The 7,467-nt window shown below is 39.6% G+C and overlaps 1 pseudogene; it reads left to right on the top strand.

Annotated features, from left to right (window-relative positions):
- On the top strand, window positions 1-1,640 carry LOC119244040 (zinc finger protein 280A-like; annotated as a pseudogene).
- Window positions 1,641-7,467: the final 5,827 nt, after the last annotated feature.

Genomic DNA, 7,467 nt, shown 5'->3' with positions numbered 1-7,467 from the left:
ATGGCAGATCTTCTCTCATGTGAAGAAAAACAGGCACTTGAACCATCAAAGAGCATAGGAGAATTCAAACAGAGGGATACAGACAAGGAAGATACTGAACTGGCTGCCGTTGCAGTGGAAACTGTAAAGGAAGATGAAACTCTCTTTGACAAAGTGATTTCCAAATCAAAATTAGTCATTTCAAACATTTTGAGCAGGGAGTCACTCAGGTATCACATTCAAGAAGAAACAAAAGCCACTTGTATCAAGATCCTGCTTACACACTGCACCCAGCAAATCATGTGACCCCGACATCAAAAGCCTTGGCCATCTCTCCAGAGTTTCAACCCGAATGGCTGGCCATGGGTAATCCTATTTTGTATGAGCCTTCACCTAAACCTGATCATGTAGTGAGCTCACCATACGTCATGCCTCAAAACTCCTCAGATTTGCTCCCTCCATGGTCTCAGTGTGTACTTGGAGCTGTACTTTCTGTAGGAAGTGAGGGTAAAATTTCTGGTGACTGAAACCAACTCTCCATGTGGGGTGTAAATAGTGTAAATTTCAAAAGACCTAAACTCAGTGATGGAAATCCAGGGGGGGTATTATTCACTTGTGTCTTCTTCAGATATCTCTCCTACAATGAACACGAGCACACCTTCAGAAGATGTTCTGACCTCATCAAGCCACATTCTAGATGAAGCATCATCTCCTTGGACTCATGCAGATGACAAGGCACATTTCAATTTAATGGGTTCTGACAGAGTAAATAGCTTGGAGAGGCTGGAAAAGACAGATTTTTTCTGGTCAGGCAAGTCAAAACAATGCTGTTGATCCTAGGAAAGAAAATCTGATTGTGTTACTCAGTGACTTTTACTATGGACAGCATAAAGGAGATGAACAGCCAGAACAGAAGACTCACACAATTTTTAAATGCCCCAGCTGCTCAAAACTTCTGAAAAATGTTAAGTTTATGAATCACATGAAGCACCATTTTGAACCTGAGAAGCAGAAGAGTGACAGCTGGGAAATTCACACCACCTGCCAGCACTGTCACTGGCAGTTTCCCACACCCTTCCAGCTGCAGTATCACATTGAAAGTGTACACACTACCCAAGAGTCTTCTGTTGTCTGCAAAATTTGTAAATTATCATTCAAAACAGACCAAGTTCTCTTAGAGCACATGAAGGACAATCATAAGCCTGGGGAGATGCCCTATGTGTGCCAGGTTTGCAACTATAGATCATCGATATTTGCTGATGTAGAAACACATTTCAGAACATGCCATGAAAACACCAAGAATTTGCTCTGTCCTTTCTATCTCAAACTTTTCAAAACTGCAGCATTCTATGTGAATCATTATCGGAGGCACTGGAACTCTACGGGAGTTTTTCAGTGTTCTAAGTGCTGGCTACAGTTTCTGATTCTGAGGGAGAAAATGGAACACCAAGCCAAGAATCATCAAACATTGAAAACGTCAGATCAACTAGAAAAGTTGCCACCAGAAGCTATTATTCAAGCTCAGTTCATTTTGGATCTAGGGAGCAACATCCATTACTGTGAGCAACACTGTCCCGCAACTGTCATCGGTAAAATTGAAAGTTAAGATGGCTATGAACACTAAGTATTCCAGACGATCTGCAGCTAGGATTCTAGCTTAAAATTATACTCTACCCTCTTAGAAATTCTGAAAGGCAGAGTTGAGGCTAGAACATTTGTACATTATAGATACCAGTAAGCAGTGTTGGCAACTGTCATGTTTTCTAGTAACAATTCTTCAGCCACCTTGCATTGAGAAGTAGCTCAGGAGTCTTCAGGTCCCTTCCCAGTTAGTCTCTTCATAAAGCAACCATTATATTAACTCTACCAGCATAGAGTGATTCTTACTGGTTTTGAACTTTAAATAGGTAGAATTACACAATAGAATTTTTGTCTTTGTTTTCCTTTAAGTAAGTGAGATGCGGCCTTGCTGTTTCTAGAAGTGCCACGTACTTTTTCATTGCCAGGGAGAATCCCCTTCAATGGATTTGGTACAGTTTTATATATCCATTTTACTGGAAATATAAATCAGTCTAATTTGAGGCTGACTTTGGGTATTTTGAATAAAGCTGCCATGACATTGTGTATGTCTTCTGTTAAACATACCTAGTTTTTTCTCTAGGATATTTGAAGACTTGAATTGTTCTGGAATTGCATATATTTAGCTTTTTACTGTAGATATTGCCACACTTTTACAATGTGATTAAAACAACTTTCCTAAAAATTAGGGAATAAGGATTAAATTCCAACCATTGAATTTCATTCCCTCTTCAGGACTGTTAACTCACTAAATGGGATTCCCTTTCTAGGATTAACTTAACTCACTGAGTTGTTCCCCCTATTCCTTTCTTAGTATTAACCATTACCTGGCTTCAACTGCATTCCTGGGACCTTAGAAAACTGATTGCATTACATACCTAATAAAATTCTCTGTGTCTCTCTGAATTGATAGCAGCATCAGAAACAAACATCTCTTGATTGCTGAGAAAACACCCTGCTGTGAAAGTCAAACACCTTGACTCTTGTCCCCAGACTGCCTGCCCCCTCTTTCACCTGGAAATGTGAAGTCCTGCACTCCCTCACATTCCTTATAAAGTCCCAGCAGTCCTGTCATTCAGGGAGCTGATTGTTTTGGAGTGCCTATCATACCAACTCCCTTGATGGCCATTTCAAATAAAACTCAGCTTACGTTTATAAATAAAATTGTAAAGTCAATTCTCATGATTCAGAGTTTGGCTTTCTGGGTGCAAGTGAAAGGCCACTTTCAACATTCTCTTAAAGTTGTTGTGGTATCACATTGTGGTTTTCATCTGCATTTCCCTAATGGGTAGTGATCTTGGGAATAGTTTTTTTTTCCCCCCTCTGGTTATTGACCACTTGAATATTATTCACTTATCATTGAGTACCTGAGTGTAGCTGTCTCTTTCTCTTTCTCTCTCAATCTCAATTTCTCACTCTCTCCCCCTCTCTCCTTTTTAAATTAGACTGCTCTTGAACTAGGGAGGGTTTGAAGGAACTGCTGAGGTTCTGATAATGTACAGTATCTTGACATGGATGATGGTTTCATGGGAGTAAACATGTACATTAAGGTTGGGTTTTCATGGTGTGTGGTACTTAAGAAATTATTGTCTACCAAGGACCTAAGACCATTCATTCTATGGTGTTTTTTGTTGTTTTTTTTTTTGAGAACTTTTACTGTTTAGCATTTCACATTTAGTTGTGATCCATCTCAAATTTATTTTCTTGTTTATGGTATATCAACCTCTAAGTACACACTGAGACTTTGGAGGGAGCAAATTTGAGGAGTTTTGAGACAAGATATCAGGTGAATGGTAGTAAAACCAGTACCATTTAGTAAAAAGACCATTTTTTTCCCATAACATTGCAGTGTAATATTTGTATAAATCAGGAAAGTAAATTTACATGTATTTCTGGGTTTCATTCAGTTCCATTTGTCTAGTTCTCTGTCCTTGTGCTAATGCCACACTGTTTTAATTATAATAACTATACCTAAGTTTTTATAATGGTAAATTTTGTGTGTCTTCTTGATTGGGCTAAAGTATAGCTAGTAAAATACTGTTTCTGGATGTGTCTGTGAGACTGCTTCAGGAAGAGATAGCATTTGATAAGTACACTGAGTAAACAAAAGCTTCAGCAATGTAGGTGGACATCATCAGATCCAACCCTGAATAATACAGATATCTGGGAGATGAAGTTCTCAAGCTTTGGTGTTCAAAACTGTCTTTGATTATTACAGGTGCTTTGTTGAAGTGGTTGTAGTGGATTTCCTTGTCTTGTTCTTAAGCTAGTATATAGCAATTCATAAATTATAATTTTAATTGTAGGGCTTTTTGTAGCTACCCACTGACTGGAAGGGAACTGAACTACAGGTCACTAACAGGAAGACAATTGAGAAAAATCCCCCAAAGTTTGGAAATTTAACAATGTAATTCTGAACAGGACCAGACTAGGGTGAGGGAAGCCAGGAGTCCAAAGTACAAAAGTGTCATCCCTGCCCTTCCACAATCCTCTTTAATATGTGTAAACACATATTAAATATGTGTAGACACATCCTTGAGCTGGTTCTGCTTATGAGTAACTTGCAACTTTGATGAGAGAGCACCATGGAAAAAAGAAAATATTTAGAACTGAATGTTAAAAAATAACAAAATTTATGGGATAGAATTAAAGCAGTTCTTGGAAAAAATTCTTATGTCTAAGTGAACATATTTGAAAAAGAAGGAAGGTTGGATGAATAATGATCTAATTCAATGCTGTCCGTATAAGTTTCTACAGTGATAGAAATGTTCTCTATTCTGTCCAACATGACACATGTAACTACGGAACCCTTAAAACATAGTTAGTGTGCCTGAGGTACTGATTTTTTTCTAATTTCTGTTTCATTAATTTAAAATTAAACTTAAAGGTAGGCGAAAACATTCTTCCTTTACAAAAGAATTCCAAATAGTTTGTGTAATCTCTTAATTTGCGTATCTCATATATCCTCTCCTCTCAATAAGACTCCTTGCCCCTTTTTGAGTGTGGGCTGGTTTTAGTGACTTATTTTGAAAGAGTAGACTTTGGAAATGGGAAAAAAGTAACTTTATAGTGGAGAAAGTGGTGCTAAGTCATACTGATAGCAAGTGTCCTTGACAGGAAGTGATGAAGATGTATCATATCTGTGATATAATTCTAAAAACCTATTAACACCAGTGTAACCATGATTAAATACATCAAGCCCAAGTTGAGAAACATTCTGACAAATACTTGATCTTTCAGGACTTGTCAAAATGGTAAAGGTCATGAAAAACAATGAAAATTTAAAAAATTGTTATATACAGGTCTATGACTAAATTTAAAGGGGAATCTAGCAATGAAAATCTAAAACAAAAAGGAAATTAGTGGAAAAAACAGTGAAATTTGAATAAAGCCTGGAGCTTAACAAATAGCAACTTATTGAAAGATACTGGAGTAGTTTTGAGAACTAAAACACATGTGCCATTTCACATACATACATTTTAGACATTGCAAATATTTTCTCTACATTTACAACCTGTTCATTCACTAGTATAGTTCATTCTATCAACAGAAATCTTCAAATGCAAAAGATCAGTAATATTTTGACTGTGTGATCTGACAATAATGCAAAAAAAAATGAGAAAGTGAATAAAGAACAGCTTAAAAAATCCCATAGATTTGGAAAACAAATGTCTTATTGTAACAGGGTGGTCCCCAGGAAAGGGGGAAGTTCCAGGTTCCCTGCCCCACCCAAGGGAGGGTGGAGCTGAGCAGGAAGAGGAGAAGCTGCAGAAGAGACTGAGGAAGGAAGCAGGATGGAGCAAGGAGACCTGGAGGAGGCGCATGGAGCCTAGAGACACGTGAAGAAACTGCGCTTGTCTTTTGGTCGTGGACTGGGTGACACAGATGTGGGTGAGACCCGTGGGGAGGTGACAATGGCAGCTTTTATCTTGATGTTGATTTTGCTCTTTTCCTTCCGGGCTTGTCCAGTTGTTTGTGACCCTTTTCTGTGGGTCCCCACTGGAAGATGCTTTAGACTTGTAGCAGGCTTTGGGGCCTTGCTCTGGGCCGATCCCATTTGGATGGACTTTTACCCACGAGGGGATGGGTAACTCTGGATGCTTCATTTAGAAACTAGACTAGAAACTAGACTCTTTGCTTTACCTGTATTGTTTCCTAGTTTTATTAAAGTTCCTTCCCATTAAAGTCTCCTATGTTTTGTGTTGATGTGGCGGATGGCAGAACCCATGTAGAATAGGCAGGTTTGCGGGGTTTGGGCTGCCCCTCTCCCTGTCCTATAACATTATTATTCTAGAACTCTTGTGTTAAAAAGAGAATCACTACTACAGAAATTAGGACATACTTGGAATTGAATAATAATGAACAGATTAAGAAGCAAAATAAGTGCAATACATTTAAATAACTAGTAAATGAAGGCAAATTTAAAGCATTACATGCCAAAAAATAAAAGGGTGTTTACAAACCAATGAACTAGGCAATTATCTCAGAAAGTTTTAAAGAGGAGCAACAGAACAGATTTGTGCAAACAAGAAGGAAGAAGGAATGGAAGAAATAAAAGAAATAGAGAATAAAGAGCATTTTAGTTAAAACGAGGACTCCCCCCCCCCAAAAAAAAAAATTACTGAAGTAGATTTCTGGCAAGATTGGACAATTAAAAAAATCTGTAAAGGGTCAGACAGGTTTTGCGAATGTGATCTCTGGCAATTAACCTTGCCATTGTAATTAGGAAAGCAGTTGTAGACAAAATCTAATGGAATGGGCAGGGGCCTCCCTGGTGGTGCAAGGGGTTAAGCATCAGCACTGATACCGGAATTGTCAGGCCTAGTCTCCCAGCCAGGAATGGATTCCAGGCTGCAGGGCAGTGCTGAGCCCCAGCCGCTAGACCCCCCAAGGGTTGGTGTCTCAGGAAGCCTCAGCAGGAACTTCACAGACGCTCAGGCAAGCAAGCAAGCAAAGGCAGGTTTGTTTAGAAGAGGAAAAAGTTTATTGAGGAGAAAAAGAACAGAAATAAAGTGGGACTCCCAGGCCAGGGAACCAGGCCTGGGAGGGGCAAGGAAGCCAAGGTGGAGTTGTGTTTCAGGGAATATATACCTTTTTTCCCTCATTATTTTAAAGCTTCACCAGTCTCTCTGTGATTGGTTAGTTTTCGGCTGTCTCACTTAATTTGCAACTGAGTGGGGATCTTCACATTCCTTTTCTAACAGCTTTCTCTTTCCCCATTAGTTGCATCTTTAAATTTATGGCCCAGTCCTCTGGATGGGCATCCCTGCATTGAAGTTAAACAGCTGCCCTTCTAATGTGTCCATAAATTAAACCACTCTCCATTTCTCCAATATCCGCCTCCCTTTACCACCTGAAGGAAACCAGGACTAGCATTAACAATGTTATCCTTATCTCTGAAGCCTCCCTAAATTCTTCAGAGGTCCCCTCCTACACTGTCCCTAAAACTGCCTAATAACCCTAGCTTGCCCTGTCTCAGCACCATGAAGCTATCTGCTACCCGAAGCCACTGATTTTTCAAGCAGGAGTTTGATTACCCTGCCAGGGAGCTGACCCACATGGCGCAGCAGACCTCTCCTGTCTCGCTGGCTGCTCCCCTCAGCAGTGTATCTCAGTGGATCCACCTGTTCTGCTCCTCACTCTTTTGCTGGTGAATCCTCTCAACCCCCCACCAACCTCTGACCTGTACCCCAGTTCTTGTATGCATAAATAAATAAATCTTTAAAAAAATTAAAGGAATGGGCATATCCCTGTTATAATTAAACTTCATGGACGCTGAAATTCGGACTTCCTGTAAGTTTCACACTCAAATAATAGCCTTTTGGTGGCTTTCCCAGACATTAAAAGACGTAAAGCTCCATCTTAGCTCGTGCTGCAAACTGCACAAAAACAGGTGGCCGGCTGGACTCG

This window comes from Talpa occidentalis, unplaced genomic scaffold (assembly GCF_014898055.3).
Source record: "Talpa occidentalis isolate TD23 unplaced genomic scaffold, MPIMG_talOcc4v2.1 talOcc4.14, whole genome shotgun sequence".
NCBI lineage: Eukaryota > Metazoa > Chordata > Mammalia > Eulipotyphla > Talpidae > Talpa > Talpa occidentalis.
Note: the sequence above shows the minus strand (reverse complement) of the source record. Positions and strands in the feature narration are given on the sequence as shown.